This window comes from Amphiura filiformis, chromosome 17 (genome assembly GCF_039555335.1).
Source record: "Amphiura filiformis chromosome 17, Afil_fr2py, whole genome shotgun sequence".
Lineage (NCBI taxonomy): Eukaryota > Metazoa > Echinodermata > Ophiuroidea > Amphilepidida > Amphiuridae > Amphiura > Amphiura filiformis.
The window spans coordinates 11,386,853-11,405,266 of record NC_092644.1 but is presented as its reverse complement, the minus strand read 5'-3'; the positions used below and the strand labels follow the sequence as shown (position 1 = coordinate 11,405,266).

General features: G+C 37.6%; 1 pseudogene; it reads left to right on the top strand.

Annotated features, from left to right (window-relative positions):
* The window catches only part of LOC140136965 (uncharacterized), a 60,078-nt pseudogene that overhangs the window by 22,507 nt on the left and 19,157 nt on the right, over positions 1 to 18,414 (top strand).

The window sequence follows — 18,414 nt, the reverse complement described above, 5'->3', positions numbered from 1 at the left end:
GACCCTTTTTGACTTTATGACATGTTCCCGACATATCAATGATTCTTTTTACCAAGTTTAAGCCCATACTCTAACATTTGACCCCATACGACCTTTCACCTCGAGTGCTCTTGAATAGAATATATGACCTTTTTCATGCTCCCCGAAGTTTAAGCCCAATAGGGCAAAGTTTAAATTTAGTCCCTAGATGACCTTTGACCTCGGTTGACCTCAATTTTGTTTCGCACATATATTCCCCCTCGTATCAAGAAATCCACGACCTTTGACCTTGACCTCCGATGACCTTCAAAACATTCCACCCACTAAGTTTGAGCCTGATCAGACAAAGTTTGAAATCCACGACCTTTGACCTTGACCTCCGATGACCTTCAAAACCATGCGGTCATCATGCTTTTCCCGGCACCTACCCATGCCCCAAATATCGGACTGATGCGTCGAAACGTGGCGGAACGCATAGCCGGACAGATAGAGACCGCTTATTATTTTAGTATAGTAGATAGATAGATAGTCCATCAACTACTGACCCAGAATTAATGTACCTCACCTTGTGTTTCTCTTTCAGGATTATTTCACAATCATTAAAACCCAATGGACATGGGAACAATCAAAAGAGATTAGAAAGCAATTTCTATCACGCTGCAAAAGACTGTATATCAGACTTCAATCTTATGTTTACAAATTGCTATGTCTACAACAAACCTGGAGAGGTAAGAAACTTTCTCTATACAAGCACACTTTTGTTCTGCACTTACAGTTCTGATATGTAGTTCATACAGTTACAAATGTACTGTGGTACAGCTAGGGTGTGAATTCACAGTTATTACGCGTTGTTGACACCAGTTTGTGGTACATGTATTTTGTTTTGCAGCATGTGACATCTTCTGAACTAACTTCTTGAGATTTCCGTCCGATCAGCTACTGAAACAATCTATGGTGCTTTAAATCATGCTTTTCAGTGATGTTTACCTTACCTACTCTGGTGTGTGCTGAAATTTGAATTCCTATGGAGAAAGGCAATATCAATATTACTTTTTAAAAGTAGTTTACAGTAGGGATAGGGATAACTGGCAAATTTCATATTGTCTAATGCACATTACATTCACCTTTTTTATTTTCATGTGTTTAGGATGTTGTATTGATGGCTCAAGCTCTTGAGAAGCTCTTCCTTACCAAAGTAGCCCAGATGCCCCAAGAAGAAGTGGAGTTAGCTCCTCCTACCAAAGAAGATGGGGTTGGGAGGGGTAGAGGAAGGAAGGGAAGGGGGAAAGGACCTCCAAACTCATTAGGAAGTAAGTAAATGAATGAAACCCCACATAACCAACAGTAATGCTAGGCTGCATTTTTACGTTACAGACCCAGCCGAACCCAAATCTTGCGCACAATTTCGGAAAAAGTAGTGACTTATTGCGTCCTGTTGTACGCAACAAAAATAACCCCTATTTGTTTTCTAAATCTAGGTTTCATAAAACTTTCACAAATCTAGGCTATTCTTATTACAAACAATAATTGACAGCTGTTCTACAAATGTATTTTGTGGCATTTAGAATATTTAAGTTGTATGCAAAAGCGATGAGCGATGCATCGCAGAATTTAATGATCGCCCATCGCTTTCAAAAAGCGGTGCATCGCAATCGCTTGGTGATCAAGTATAATTCAGCTTAATAACGCATGTGTCTTTTTTAGTTTCAAACGTGTAGAGCATTTAAAACAAACTTTTAAGGAATCAGATAGCAAAGTGCTGATGTGCTCTCAGGTCCCACAAAAAATATCTGAGAACATCACTATCTGAGCCCTTAATCTGAAGCTTGATTGGCCCGAAGCGGAAGCGAGTTAGTGATAATTTGGTTTTGAAAGATTGACAAGTGAGAAATTCTCAGCAAAAGTTAGCTCTTCAAAAGCCATCCTGAATTATGTCAATATTGTAGGGCATGTGTGATAACATTTTGTTATTATTTATACTTGCAGGGCTAAACACTCCAACTCTCAGGCCCGGCACAACGGCTGCTGCCCAGGCAGCTGCGGCGCAGGCAGCTAACAACTTCTCACCACCACAACCCGCCGTCCATTCCCCTCCCCCAGTCACAAGGTCAGCTGTTACATCTCCGGTCACACGAGGTGCTAGTTTACTAGGGTCGCCTGTAAAGGCAGAGCCTCCAGTACCTTCAGTGCAACAGGCAGGTGTCTTAGGGAGCCCCTCACAGATGCATGTACCTTCAAAGGTACCGAAGGTGAACTTGATATAAGTTGATTTGTCCAACAACAGGCCAAACAAATGAGTGTGTATTGTGCTGTGATATTGCATACTTTGTGATCCAGCTGAGTAGATGGTATCAAACCAAAAAGTGTGTTAGAGAAGGAATTAATGATTTGCATACCTTAAAATGACCAAAGGCACTCTATAGTGCTGCCTTGGTGCCCTATATTTCTCAGTCTTTAAGCCATTCAAAAGAATGTCAAATTGCCTTTATTGGCTGTCCTTCCAAAGTAATTTCATAGATGTGCAAGTTGATGTTTTAAGGCACCACAGCCAAACTTGTTTGATCCTGGAATTGCCCGTCAGTGCTGATTCGATACCTGTTATTAATAAACTGTCAACTATAGTCTGTATACCTTACTTAAAAACTATTAATCCAAAGTAACCAATTCTCGATCATGAGAGGAATCAGAGGATGTACCTTCTGCATCAGCATACTTTTCATAGAATAACACGATCGGGCTACCTACATGACCGAACCTTGACCTTGCCTAGCAACGACTGTGTGATTGGTCAATTCTCAAAAGCTGTGTTGCGCAGGTTTTTGCGTACTATGCACAATGCGAATACTTGTGCGTACCCAAGTTGGCTCTCACGATCGAGAATTAATATTATCTATAGTATTACTTTTTGCAGGAATCGGTTACGCTTGTTGGATTCCTTGGATCATTACATTTAGAGATATAATAAAAAGCAATATCTAAATTACTGACTCGAGGAAGGTATACATCTATAATACATTACATAAAGTTTAATGTTATCATCATTAACATTATTGATTACGATATTTTGTTCGATGTTGACCAAGTATTGACGGTTGATAGAAAGCTCAAACAAATTTGGCTCATTACCTCATCGCTCAACTTGCAGCACGGGCATGAGGAATGAATAGCCTATTTAAATTTCTCCAGATGAATGAGACCAGCTCTAACGTAATTTTCCCCCAACAGGTAAAGAAAGGTGTAAAGAGGAAAGCTGACACAACAACCCCCACCGCAGCACCGGTATCACAATACCAGTTTACAGATGATTTACCTGAATTAAACGCACTTCCCGGAAGGCCGTCTAAAATTGCAACGCGGAGAGAGAGCGGCAGGCAAATCAAACCACCAAAGCGAGAACTTCCAGAGTCGGACCAGCATCAGAAGGGCAAGAAATCTAAATTATCGGCTGCTCTAAAACACTGTGCTGGCATTCTTAAAGAGATGCTGTCAAAGAAACACGCAGTAAGTTTAAATTTGTGTGTTATTCAGAAACAAATTGCAGCAATACTTTAGTCAGAATTATTTGGTGGTTGTTAAATTTTCTGTCAAGATAGTCCTACAATACCTTGCGTCACTTCAAATTTGGTAGCGACATAAATTTAAGAAGTGAAAGGGGGAAAAAGGGTGGAAAGGGAAAAAACATACATAAATAGTCCATCTTAATTAACCAACATACAGATACAAAGATGCAATCAATATGTAATGCGATCAAGCAAAATCAGTCGGAACTAAATTAAAGAATATTGCCACACCATGGTAACAGGATCCAACCGATACCTCTGTTAAAAGAGAGCAATTGCTGCTCACTAAGAGTGATGAAAAGGGCAAGCAGAAAAAAGAAGTGGTAGCCCAGCAAAGGCAAGAAAAAACACAAAGGCAATTGTTGGCTCTCCCTGCCATGGTGAGCAGAATAAGCACCATAATATATCAAGGAAACAAATGATGTTGGTTACAAGAACATAAATAAATAATAAACTAGACATCAGGGATTTTCTAAACAAAAAAAAAGAGGTTATCGTAATTTAACATGCCATGGGTTCATTCCAATTTCTCACTACCACTTGGGATGATTGATTCATAACATGAATAAAATATTTATATTTCTGTCATCTGAAACAACTATTGATGTTACATGAAGAGCTTATGCTGAACTTGTTTTGTTTCTTTCCACCTTCAGACATATGCTTGGCCATTTTATAAACCAGTAGATGCTACATTATTAGGGTTACATGACTACCATGATATCATCAAACATGCCATGGACATGGGATCAATTAAGGTAAGTCTGTTTACATTTATTTAAGGCAAGGATATCTTTCAGTAAAAATAATCCTGCCTAGCCTTCAAATTAAAGACCTGAAGGAGCACAGGAACTTTTTAGGGTAAGTTGATAATTGCCTTGGATTTTCATTGTTGGTGACACAAAAACAGGTTTTTGCCGGCAAAAGCCCAACCCTGACTATAAAAGACAACCACATGGGCCAATCAGTGGTTCACAGCAGCTAAAGGAGTGTGTGTGTTGGGGGGGGTAGCTGGCCCCTTCACCCCAGGTACACACCTAAGCGGTGCTGAGGGGAGTATGTACCATACATGACCTAAACTGAAAGCATCCTGAGATTCAGAACAATTACGGCATCCAGATGGCAGAGTCAGACAGACGATACCTCTCGGTCAAGGATAGGTTGGTCAGTGCTTTAGCTTATACCCCTCACTAGTCCCTACCCCATCACATGCAAAATATTTCTCACATACATGCATTGTTTTTATCTTTCCTCAAATAGAGAAAGATGGACGCCAGGGATTACAGAAATGCCAATGAATTTGCCGCAGATGTACGACTTATGTTTACAAATTGTTACAAATACAACCCTCCAGATCATGGCGTGGTTGGAATGGCACGGAAACTTCAGGTAGTAAGATTTGTTAATCTAAAAAGAAGTATTGTATTAAATTGAGTAGCAAAGTCATGTAAAATGTTACTTTGCCTTTTAAAGAGGCATGGTCCATTTTCAAAACAATGTTTCCAAATTTTGAGTTGTATTGCTCCACGGTTTTAATATAAGCAGCAAAAACATGTGTAACAATCCCTCATACAGACATGCCAACTATAGCCAAAATAACAATTTCTCGATCATGAGAGGATGTACCTTCTGTGTCAGCGTACTTTTCATAGAATAACACGATCGCGCGACCTGCATGACCGCATCTTGACCTTGCCTAGCAACGATCGTGTGATTGGTCAATTCTCAAAAGCTGTGTTTGCGCCGTAAGCGCCGGTATTTGCGTAGTACGCTCGGCGCAAATAACTGTGCGTACCCAAGTTGGCTCTCATGATCGAGAATTTAATATTTTGGCTATAGTACGGTTTCACCGTAATTTGTACGGTAAACATGAAAAATACGGTGGTACGGTCAACTCCCAAAAAATACGATATTCGATAATCCTGACCAAAATAATCATAAGTCATATCTCAAAAAGATAAAGCTGCAGTAATAGACTATCGATCTAAATTGACATTGTTTGACCTGTTGAATTGTATGGTAACATAGCCGTCATTTGATTGGTTGATATTTGTAAACATTGCATCAATTTGGCCTTGTCGACCAATCGGCACGCTTGTCTTAAAAAGTATTTTGGGCATTGTAGAGGTGAGCGCTATGCTGGTTCGATGCAACGAAGCACTCGTGGTGTGTGTTTGTGTTTGACTTTTCGTTCCCACCAAAAATGTAAATAATGGCATCCAAAGATGAGAAGAAAGCTGGGGAAAAAACCCGGATGTTTTAAGGATGAATATGCTGTGAAATGGAGTTTAATTGTGAGGAATAGGAAAGACATACACTGTGCAAGATGCACAACATGTGATTTGTAGAAAAGGTACAATTTCTCACTACCAATTGAAATAATGATTGATTCATGACATGGCAACAATATTCATGGTGGTGAAAATGTAGCAGCATTTACACTGAAGTATTTCAATGAAATCAAGTTTTATTGTGTTCAAAAATTACAGCTGAGTTCTGATGATGCTTGTTTAATCTCTAGGATGTCTTTGAAGTAAAATTTGCAAAGATGCCAGATGAGCCGTTCGAGCCAACTGAGGATGACGATGATGAAACCGAAGAGGAGGTCAAACCTGCAGGGCGGGCGGACCAGGCGGAGAGGCCAGCAGCCAGTGGTGCGGAATCGGGTAGTAGTTCAGGGTCAGAGGACGAGGAAGTAGAAAGGGAAAAACGCTTGAAGCAGCTGCAGGCTCAGGTATGTGTGTGGCAGGTTGATTCTGTTTTGTCGATATAATCCTTACACTTCCTTGCATGTATGCACCACATGAATCTTCCCAGGGCGGAGGAATGGTAATAAAGCACTTGGCAGGTACGACTACCAGATAAATAAATGCATCAAAGTGCAAGAATATGATATAAAGAACAAAAATGATGAGTTTCAACTGGACCTTGTCCTGGCCCATGTTTTAGTGTCTGTTCAAGAAGTTCTTCCTTGGGTTGTGTTCTGTGCTTGGAAAAAGCTATGGCAAGTGATAACAGTCGGTATCTGAACAGTTTATACAAAGATTGAATTATCATTCCACAGAGTGTTAGCCAGGACAGGCTTTACCATTAAGTGTATTCGTGTGAAAGCAAGGTTGCAAAAACTAGCGTTTAAGAGATAACATATACGGGATAATGTTGTAATTGCCGGAGACATCCATCCTTTAACACATGCTTCCACAATAATACAGTAAAAATGTTTATATATGTCTTTAAGGTTATTAATTATTTTAAACTGTTGTGATTTGGTAGTTCACAGCATCTTACGAATGGTAGTGAGCTTTGGCAAAAACTGCATTGCTCAATTCATAGCGAGTGTATAGAAGAATTAAAATATCACAGATATACTTTTATAGGTGCTGCGGTTCTTGAGTTACGTTGTAAAGAGGGCTGAAACAACAACACTTTTGTAAAACGTACATAACTCATTAACAACAATAAATTAAGCAAGTTTGCAAAGTATACAATTTGTAGAATGAACTTTTGCAAAACATCAAGGTGTTATTTTTCAATAATATATTGATCTAGATAATGAAAATCGATTTTTAGGTTGCTTCGACCAACAATACCTCGTCTACCCTTAAGTAAATCTAATCTTGCTTTTCCCTCACCAGCTGGAGGCAGTACACAAACAGTTAGCAGAATTATAAATAAACATCAACATCGTCCAACGAAAACGAAAAAGAAGAAAGAGCACAAAAGAAGAAGAGGAGGAAGACAAGGATAAGGACAAAGAGAAAGAGAAACAAGAAGAACTTGATACATTACAACGAGAGAAAGAACTCAAAGAACTACAGGTTAAAGAGCAAAGAGAAAAAGAACTGGCTGAAAAGAAACTTAAAGAGGAACAGGAGAAGGCTGCCAAACCTGCCAAAAAGCCAAGAGCAAGGTCAAATAAAGCTGCTGGAGGGGACAAAGCTCCAAAAAGCAAAAAAGGTGGTGGAAGGTGAGACATGACAAGTCTCATAAATAGTACCTACCCTGTGGCAATGTTTTGCTTTTAACCAATTCAAATTTTTGCCAGCTTGCTTGCTCTTAATATCTCAAATGCTATGTGAAGATAACGGTTGAGACGATCAGTTCTAAAAAGAAATGTTACCAAACAGATTTGGTCATAGTTTGGTATCAGTTCTGCCCTGTTGTCTTTGTCTTAAAAGGCAAACTAAGTTGAGCTTGATGGTGCAAACTGCCAGATGATGCCTAAATATCTGTTTTAATTGCTGAACACCTATGTCGACTTCACAACCTGATGGCATGCACCATCAAACACATGAAGTAGACATGTAGTAAGAAATTAGGTTTACATTTAAATAAAACCGAAGATCAGTGGAAAGAAGAAAAGGTAAAAAGTAAGAAATGGTTAAAGACAACCAGATATATTTGGGATATGGGTAAGTAAGAAAGCGGAATCCTTGATCCGCTTGGTTAAACCAAGGAGTCCTGTATAACATAAGTGTGCATATAGGACTTCAAATGGTTTCAGATAGTAAGGGCAGTGATCAAAGATGTTAATGGATATATGCACGCAAATTGCCTCCGAAGGAATCAAGTGGCAATAACCTTGTGGATGTCCATCTGGGAAGAATAGCAATTTTATTACAGATCCAATTTAGTGTGAAACCAGTTAACTGCACTGCTCAACAACATTTAAATATTCTATAATTGTAAAGGCAACAGCAGGGTTGTTCCCTGATCAGTTGGAAAGTTGAAAGTTTGCCTTTTAATTGTCTGATAGGGCAAACAATATTTTGAGATATTGAGTGATGTGCAAGTGTTCTTTACTTCAAGTACTTGAATATATCAATACTTTACAGTTTGATGAATGTTTTCAGTCAGTCAGCAAAAAATCACGGGAGCATGTTGAAAAAGTCCTAAAACTTGTGGGCTAGGGAACTGAAAAACGTTTCTCATTATGGTATTACCCCTTTTATCAGAGTTCTTTTGCAATTTTGCGCCAGTGTAGTTTGTGTATTGTAAATACAGAAGTGGGGGTTGTAATTGAATTGGGTCACAAAAGATTGGCACCTCATTCCCTGAGCATAGCATTGCATGTCCTGGTTCTTTCCATAGGACAAAGAGTGTGTGTTGACAAGTGCAACCAAGAGCTATTTTGCAGAAATAACTTCAAATTAGTTCAATCTGTTGGTAAACAGGGTTCAGTATCTAGGGGAGTTTGTCAAGGGCCGACGTTCAAGGCTCAAATAGTTGGCAAGGATTCAATTCTAGAGTGCAATTCCTTATCATTTTAGGCCACTTTAATTTAAACCAGAGTCTCAAATTCTGTGAATTTCCGAGTTTTATTTTCGCCTTCTGTTGTTGTTTTTTAATGACATAAAAAAATGAATTTCTTGATTTTCAAAGAGGACTACACGCACGATTTTACTAACGCACGCAGCAGCTTTGGGACTCGGGATTTAGTTAAGATGTCCTTACCAATTTTAAGTCATTGTAGCATGCATGTTATGAACAGAATATTCAAACATACATCAATATGGATAAAATGTGCTCATAAAAACATAGAGATCATTATCCAGCTTGGTACTCATTACTGTTCTCTGCTTTCCTCCCACTCCCACTGTAGGTCGAATAAGAAGAAGCAACAGCAGCAACCACCAGCAGCTTTTGATAGTGAAGATGAAGACATGGCCAAACCTATGTCTTATGATGAGAAGAGGCAATTGAGTTTAGATATCAACAAATTACCCGGTAAGCATTTGCAATGAAGCATTGTGTTGTTATTGATACCAACTGTTACCGTATGGTTAAGACATTTCAATAGAGTTAGGTTTTCGAAACTTACTTGCCTGATAAGGCAGGAGAACTTTATGGATTGCCTGTAGTGTGCAGATCCTTCTGGATTCCATTCCTGCAAATCTTATTTTTGGCCCCCACCCATATGGGGTGCGTATGTTATCCATCATCCAAACGGTTGGTTGGTTGGTTGCCTTCCTGACTCTGCTGTTCATCTTGACTGAAGCAAAACCATTTAAGGGATCCAAAATGAGCGTTTATTGCGTTTCGACAGTATTTTTTGTGGGACATGAGAGCACCTCAGACCTATCGAATTGCATTCTGAATACGAAGCGTGTCTTTCTGATATCAAATAATTTTCATTTTTTAAAATCACAATATAATACAAATTTTATGACAAATTATAAAAATTTGATATTTTCAAATTTTGATATATAACTGTCCTCGAAGTAAATTATATAAATCTAATGATATATTCTTAAAGTGTATGTAGCAGGAGGAAAAGCCGACGGTCAATTGAAAATTTTGACCTTTCATATTGAAGATATGGATTTTTTTCCCAAAAGACCAATTTTTTTGGTGTTTTGGAAAAAAAAATCCATATCTTCAATACGAAAGGTCAAAATTTTCAATTGATCGTCGGCTTTTCATCCCACCTACATACACTTTAAGTATAAATCATCAGATTTATAATGATTTGCCATAAAATGTGTATTAAATTGCAAATTTCAAAAAATCAAAATTATTTGATATCAGAATGACATTCTTCGTATTCAGAATGCAATTCGATATGTCTGATGTGCTCTAATGTCCCAAAATAAATACTGTCCAAACGTTCATACCCCACCCCTTAATCCACTGTGCAGCTAAGTGAAGTTAACCTTTGATTTTCAATACCAATGAATTCAATGAGTATTTTGTATTTTATTATCCAGGTGACAAATTAGGCAGAGTTGTACATATTATTCAATCACGAGAACCGTCACTGAAGGATTCCAATCCTGATGAAATAGAAATTGACTTTGAGACACTAAAACCATCAACGCTCCGGGAATTGGAGAGATACGTTATGTCATGTCTCAGGAAAAAGCCAAGAAAACCATACTGTAAGTACCTTGTGGTTGCAGGTTAACTAATACAAAGGAAAAGAGAAGTGGCATGATGATGAAGGAGCAAAAAAAAAAAAAAAAAAAAGAGAAGCTGAAAATATGCAGCATTTACAAATGGTATATGATGCTATTTAGAAATATACTAGGGAAGTGATCAAGTGTTTTCTCTGAAATGGATGGATGTGACTTCTCTTGATATAAAGGCAACAAAGGGATACAAGATTAGAGAATTCAAATAAAATGGTAGGATTTGATGTTGACAAAGGCAGCAAGATTGATTACTAACGAGATGGATAAGACCAAGTTGGTGATTATGTAGAGACTCTTGATAATCTTTGTTGCATCTTTCATCTCCAACAGCAAAGAAAGCAACTGGAAAGTCAAAGGAGGAAGTGCAAAAAGAAAAGAAGCAAGAACTTGAGAAGCGACTTCAAGATGTCAGTGGGCAACTTGGGGGGCAATTCAGCAAGAAAAATGCAAAGAAAGGTGAGTTTTTTATGCATGGATCTCTTTTTGTCTTCACATTTTCCTCTGGGGGTGATGATTTAATATGGCAACCTGTAGCCTGCACTGGATGTGAAACCAGGTTGCATTAAAAAGTGAATAAAGTTTTATTTGGGCTATCCCAGTTGGGCCATCAATTATAGACTCCCTATGGAAGACATGGCCTTAATTTTCCACACATGGAGTATGAATTTCAAATGGGGTTTCTTGAATGGGTGACTCCATTTGAAATCTACACCCCTTGCATAGGAGATATAAAGGTCATGTTTTCCATAGGGGGGTATGGATTTCAACTGGAATAGTCCATGACAAGTGTTTTCCCACATGCTGTGTCTCACATAGCTTGGATGTAAGGTACACAATGAAACCAAAATTTAACAAGCATTGTAGTGAAATTTTAAGTACACTTAATTTCCCGGCCAGAGAAGATGTCCACACAGCAGAATTTGTCATTCTTAACCCCTTGAGCCACTACCTGCCGATCTAACATTGCCTCTGATTGGTCAATTACATGATATCTTCACTTTAATCACCAATCAGAATGGAGCTTTGCAAGTACTTCACCCCAATTTTTTGTGTGGTGAAATTATTGTAACAATATTGCCGATTGGTCCAATTGATAATGAAAACTTCTTTTTGGCCAATCAGCAGGTAGTTCTCATAGGGTTAATTCATTTGTTACAATCCCACAATTAAATATGTTACTGACTGATGTATTTGTGGCTTGGTTTAAAGCAACTATTGAATTTGATATTTACTTTTTTACCTTTCTGAACCGTACAATACCATGGTACAGTTAACAATCTGGAAAAGCATATAAAATTAAAAAAATTTTTTGTCTGCACCCTTACATCTAGTGTATTCTTTTTGTTTTTGTTTCAGCTGCCCAAGAAGCCCTGGACTCCGTGGTAGATGTGGGAGGGCCATCAAGGCTAAGTGCCAGTAGTAGTAGTTCATCGGGTAGTGACAGCAGCAGTAGTAGCAGCGCAAGCTCATCCTCGGATAGTAGTGACTCGGAGTCAGGTACATAGCCTGTTTGTTCCATAAAAAAGAAATATTAAAATAGTGTGATGAATTTGTAACTCGTATATCAGATCAATTTCTCATTATAATGATGGTCCGTCTTTGTGAATCGGACAGGAACAGAACAAGTCTCATGCGTGTGGAATATTAACCTGTGGTTTTCCTTTGATACAATTTTGTGAAGGTTATACAGAGAAATGATTCTTTTTATCAGGCTTCATTTTCTGTTGCACCAGTGGGACTTCATGAAGGACAAAATTCTGTGTGTAAGGATAATTGCAGAAATGTTACATATGCAAAGATATGGTAGGAACAGTTTGCTATTTGAAGTTAATTTTTGGATTATCTTTCTTACACCATTCCCCACAAAGTTGGAAAGATTTAATTCTCGCTGGAGATCATTCCTAACCTTTTTCTTCAACTTTGTCCCTTTATTATTGAAAATAACTTATGATGAAGATGACTATGTTTGCCACTCAAACAATCTACCCTGTTGTTAAACCAAATTTGAGTATTGCAAGTTTTGTCATTTTCAATTAATATTGTCAATTTTCTCAGTTGGTGCAGTTTTCATGAATATCGTGTTAAGGTAGTTCTCACATATTTGATGCAAGCATTTTTTTATTCACAGTTTCATAAGTTGGCACCTTAATTTATGCGTTCCATAACAAATCTGTATACCTAAGGATGTTTTAATCAGTGATGTTCTTTGTCTCATCATCATGTGGAATCTGGCCTGGCTTTTTAACTGAAATTTTGTAGTTTGTAATATAAAACAATTTGATAAAAAGTGCAAAGGGAAAAAATTGAAATGTGGTTACAGTTTAACTTTCCCAAGATTTTTTCCAAGGGAGACTGGCCATGACTCAAGTCAAGGCTCATAATTTGCCAAATGTTTGGTGTTTACTTCCTTCTTTGGAATTAACCACCTTTTTGGAATGTCAGTCAGTCAGTTTGTCAGGGCAGACAAGAGAGAGGCATGTGTTCTTAATGGGCATGGCATTTGACGTCAGGTCTGGTTTCCACCGAGTGAGTGAGTGCAAGCGAGCAAGCGGCGGCAGGCCATTCATCACACACACATTTGACCCATCACCAGGCCAGCCAGCTGGGAATGCAGGCAGGCAGGCAGGCAGGCATGGCAGGAGTAGGTAGCTAGTCTTGCGCTTGATTGATCCACCAGAGATCACCACCAAGAACGGTAGTCCCTTGCCAGCTACAACCGGACTTTGATTCCCTGCTTACATTGGGGCTATTGTTCTCACCTTGTGAAGATTGGTTGTGAAGAGCTAGGCAGCTGTGACCGAGTAGAGAGCGAGCAAGGAAGGGTGTGCGGGAGTGATAATTTTGCTGTAACATAGGATTTTCTTCCGTAGGCTCTTTTGTAGAGCTCATCCTTTTGTTCTTGAATAAAAGGGTGGTGCTCATTTAATGTAATTTAAATGAAAGAATCCCCTCCAGGTTGATATTGTTACAGTTTGGGTCATGCCCCAAGATCAGTTTCCAAGAACTGTGCCAACATGGGTTGTAAATAGTGTCTAATGAAAGAAACTAAAGTTGTTAAATGAACCTCCAGTTACAAGAAATCATGTTCAAAGTTTACATTGCTGAGAGAAAAACTGCCTCACACTGTAAACAAACAGACCTGACCATGCCATACATTGAGCACACATGCACTCATAGATGCCTTATTGTTATTAGTATTATTTAAATATTGATAGTATTGTAAAGTATTTTTGTTTTATAAAATTTATTTGTATTTTGTGCCTGTTTTGCTAGCACATTACAGAACCATGAACTGTCCTAAGTTTTTTTTTTTAACAAATGTATTCTCAAAGTAGGATGAATCTCTATAAAATAGTCTTTCCAAGTTTTAATTTAAACCAAATGCAATTGTACATCCCTGATACCTATTTTTCTAGGCTAGGCTGGCGTACCTGGACAAATCAAAACATTTAAAGTGTGGACTACTAGTCCACTCTTACAGAAAAGATGAAATCAATGTATGTATATAGATGTAAAGCCACTTTAAAAGAAGCTCAACATAAAATAACGCTCATGTAAAATTAATTTGTGTTTTTAAACAAGTTTGCAATTGAAAACGGTAAATAATTTAGTGTTGGTGCTCTAGCTCTTATAAACCGTTGGAAATTGCTGTCAATGTTTTTGTACTTTTGTTTAGGTGTTTTACAAACCATCAGCATTGTATTTCACTTTTATTACAATTTTTTTTGCAGTGATGGATTAGGGACTATCATTTCATTTTTTGATAGGCAGGTTTTAGATTGTACTCTGTCCAAATGTGCACCTGTAGTATTAGTGAAACAGTTCCTTGACCCTTGTTATTTGCTATTTAGATGTTGCCAGTTTGTGTCAATGGGCTTTGTAGATTCTGTAGAAAAAGATCCCAACATTAACAACAAAAAATGCTTCAATGGCATATATGTAGAGGAGCAAAAGCTTATAAAGTGTGCCTGTACATAATATGTAAAACCCCCTTTCAGTCTAATAATGGCTGGTAGGGCAGTAAATAAACTTCTCAATAAAATATGGGTCGTTACTGACTCAACTGTGATCTATTTGGTCTAGCGCTGTTATTTTTACCATGCTTTATTCAGTTCTTATCTAATACTATAGAAACCCATGTTGGCACCTGCTGTAATTGGAATTAGCTTGGATGACTCAAAGCTGTAACATTTCCCATGACAGAGCATCAGCATATTTAAATGAAGTACAACTAAACATTGATGTAAGAGAAAAATTACTCAGGAAAGAAACTTGTGTACTTGAAATTTTTGTATTGTATATACTTTGTATTGCTAAGTTGTGATATTTGATGAAAACTAATGTTTGTTGAAATTGATGGTATAGAAATTACATTAAAAATGGTTCAAAGAATTTGCCAAGTGTACAGTTTGAGTCGTGTGAATGATGCATGTTTTTATCAAATTTAAAGATGCTGATGCTTTGCCATGTTATACCTGGGTGTCTTCATGATTATTGCAAAGCTTAGTGATGATGGCAAGGAAATGAAGCATTTTGACAAGATGCAATTTACTTGTGCTATATCATTAAGTTTTGTGATTTATTACTGTACTCAACCAAGTATAGTCCCATACCTATAGAGGGTCACTTGTAATTTCAATGTGTGCAACATTGGAACAACCAGGAAATTTGACAATTCCCTTGGTCAAGTAAGGTGCGTGGAAGCATCTCATTTATGGTCAAAACAAAATAATTGTTAGGGTAGCCAATTCAAATATAAAATATTTGTACCGTATTTCCTCGAATAGTCCCCCTTCAATTAAATGCCCCCACCACTTTTTTCAACCAAGATGTTTAAAAAATGTGTCGATGTGTAGTAAGCTTACCAATGTGCATACATGGTCGCTAATAGCATCGGTAAATGGGGAAAATTTGATTGTAAACTTGGAAGACATTGTTACTATGAACTTAAAGTTCAGTTTCAGCATGAGTTTTAAGCTTGACTTATGATATTATCAGGAATTATCATTCTAAAAATTGTCCTCTAATAAACGCCCCCTTTTGGAAAATGCCATGCCCTGCGGGCAACTTAGAGGAAATACGATATGCATTTATTACATTGTTAATTTTACAAAAATTCAAATGCTTCTTTATTAGAAAAAAACACATGTTACTTGTTTAGGGTCTGATTTTATCTTTTTACACAAGGAATAATAATCTCTCCTGAGTATGTTAATGATGATATACAAGTTGAAATACAAGTGGTACCCTGGGTCCCATCACTCCTGTGCCCATTTGAAGTCCTTGCCAAACCCTGTAAATATTGAATGCATTGTAGGTTACATTCAGTCCCCTGGGCACCAGTAACTGCTCTATTTTCTCAACAAATTGGCCAGTTATTGAAGACAGGTTGAAAACAGAAATACAATAAAATCAGAATAAAAATGGTTCCAAAAACCATATTTTGGTAGTTCAAGAACATCATGGTGATATTTTCAAAATGACCGATTGTAGTGAAATTTATTCTTAAAATTGAGAGCAAATTACAGATTCAAATTCTATAATACGTTTACGGGATGTTTGGACTTCCAACCGATCCATATGAACGTACCATTGGTCTGGAGAGGAGGCATTTCTGTAGACCATAAATCAATATGACCTTCATCCAGCGAGGATCAGCCAAGCATGAGTTTCTTGTTTAGCGCAACTAGCATATTCTGTTCAAACATTTTTACCGCAAGCATATAATCATAATGCAGGCCTAAATCAAGTGCACTGTTGGAGTAAGAGGATTTGTTTGATATCATTCTTGATTTTGATTAATATTTAGTCATACCTGTTTGTTTCCGTAGCATCGGCTATTAAAAATACAATTTTCCACATACACATTCCAGTTTGCAAGAGGCGTATAATGAATTAGTATTATTACTTTTGGGATTTTTCAAATTCATATTGTGTTTGATACACGCCTGCATTTATGATATTGACGTCAGGGAGTAACATAATATTCTGTGTTCGTGGCCTGAACCAAAGATCTATACGCTGGCGAAGTTAGGTAATAATCGGATTAACTACCATAGCAATAGGTGAAAACAATTTTTGAATATACCGCGCAGCACTGATACGTTCACTCGGTACCTCTTCATTGAACCATATCATGCCGATTACTTGCACCTGTAAGATTAGTATCTTTGAAAAGACCAGTATTGTATTCAATCTATGATTGCAGACATACACAGTTGATGAGTGTAACCTGCTTGTAGTGCAGCGCGATATGTACAAAATTGTTTTCACCTATTGCTATGGTAATTAATCCGATTAATTACGTAACTTCGCCAGCGTATAGTACAAAGCTGTCTTTTATCTAGTGTTTATACAATGTTAACTCAACCATTGCGATCAAAAGACTGGATTCTGGATTTTAGTCCGAGTATTTAATGGCAATGTATCATAATATGTGACCCGTTCTGACAAAACCAGGAACAAGTCGCATTTTTGACATTTCATGATTTGAATAAAAATGTAAGCACATGATATAAGCTTCCAACTTGATACCAAAATTATATACATAGCATCAATACTTTTCAAGATGTGGATAATTTTGTAAATGATACCTTGATATTTTTGCTGATCTGGGAAATGGGCTAATTAGTTTGCTGCTTTACACAGGATTGAATAGGGATGATAGTTCAACTGTCAATTATTGATTAAATAAACCTCTTTTAAGTACTTTCAAGGATTTGAGAGTCCACTCGGTCCCAAGGTCAAATACCATGAAATTAAGAATTCCAAAATTATATTTTGTTATGGGAATATCATCTTTAAAGGCCTATAACTCAAAAACATGCCTGGCAACTTGTTCTGGGTTTTGTTGGAGCTGGTCACATAATATGACTACTGCGGATGGATTTGCATACTAGAATTCTCCACTGATGTACAGAGAACATCATTCACAAACTTTCACACTTATCGGACCTAAAGATTATTAGGGATTAAACACTAACTGAATGATGTTGTATTCATACGTGCAGCTATTGCCGTCACCCAATGCTAGCCTTTCCAATATGCTTCTTGCTTGGAGTGTAAATAAACGAGTTAGGTGTGAAGCATGTACGAAAGGTTAACATTGTTACACGTCTGTATATGCCCATTGGGGCTTGTATGAACTTCCATGTGATATTCTAAATGCAATTCTGAACCAAAGCACATGCACACAATAAACGAGTTAGGTGTGAAGCATGTACGAAAGGTTAACATTGTTACACGTCTGTATATGCCCATTGGGGCTTGTATGAACTTCCATGTGATATTCTAAATGCAATTTTGAACCAAGCACATGCACCTCAAAACCAACCTTCTACCTCTTGTCGGGCACACATAGTCCAAAGGTCCCTTAAACGTTCTATAGTGAAACATGCTGATAGGAAGACTGCTTTGTTATCCCAATTGGTAGGTGGCAAAATTTGGGTGATAAAAAAATGGAGCATTTATTGAGGACTTTGCTTTCTTCAAATATGTATGTCTTTAAATACTTCTTAAATTAGCTAAGGGATGAAATCAATACTCGACAGTCGGTTGAGGAGCTGGTAGTCAACCGCCGGTCAAGTTTTGATTTCATCCCTAAAGAATCAACCCTTGATCTGATGTGTGTGGAATATAGGAGGGATTTGTTGAGGTTTAAAGCTATACAGGGTTGTAGCAAAGGTGGATGATGGGGCGCATCAATCACCTCTGGATCCCACCACTAAGGGTTAATTATACAGTGGAAACGCATAACAAAGTTGTCAGGGACAGAGAAATTACTTCTTTATATCCAAATTTTGTTATTCAGGGTTGTAAAAACAATAAATAACAAAATAATTTTGTATCTTGGTTCTGGAAAAATACTTCTTTATAACAGGGTTTTTCTTGTATCCGATTTCGTTATAATGAGGTTTTACTGTAATACAATTAAGGGACCTTTGGCTATGTTTGCCTGACAAGAA